The sequence below is a fragment of the Penaeus monodon genome, chromosome 23, assembly GCF_015228065.2.
Source record: "Penaeus monodon isolate SGIC_2016 chromosome 23, NSTDA_Pmon_1, whole genome shotgun sequence".
Lineage (NCBI taxonomy): Eukaryota > Metazoa > Arthropoda > Malacostraca > Decapoda > Penaeidae > Penaeus > Penaeus monodon.
In genome coordinates, this window is record NC_051408.1 from 9,696,257 (window position 1) to 9,696,939 (window position 683).

Below are 683 nucleotides of genomic sequence, written 5' to 3' on the forward strand. Positions count from 1 at the left end.
AAAAGTGGTATGTGAACCTTAAGGTAATAAATCGGTCAATAATCCAATTATGCTGCGGGTACTAGATTTTATACACTACTTCCCTCGGTGTAAGGAGCGGCTCCAGTAACGTCGGAACAATGTACTTTCTCACGCGCCAATTTGGGAAGTGAAATGCACTGTAAATCTCAATACTATGTCTGCTTTGTGGCTCTATTTTTATAATTCTGTATATTTTCCGTACTCTCTATCTTTTTTTCCAATCCATATATCTTTTTTCCTCTCCATCTATCAATTTCGCCCCCACCCTCCCTCTCTCCGTTTCTTTACATACCTCTTCGTCTTTCCCAATCTGATCACTATGTTCCAAAGTCTAAAGAACACAAGAATTAATTGTTGATGTGGAATAGAAGTTAGCATACCAAATATTTAAATATTTTGACTATATATATCAACTGATTCTAAACCTGATTGACTTTCAAATACCAGGACGCGAGTAGAAATGCCCTGTAAGTAGGAAGATTGATAAAGCTTGAAAAATGAATAATGAAATTGGTTCATTGTAGGAGTTGTATAAAGTACATCGTGACCTGATTCTCTCCTTCTAAGTCTTCCTTCTTTATTTGTTCTTACTACTCTAAAATTGACCTTCTTTTTTGCCTCATTTCCTAATCTAACTTTGTACCCCAGTGGGACATCATTTT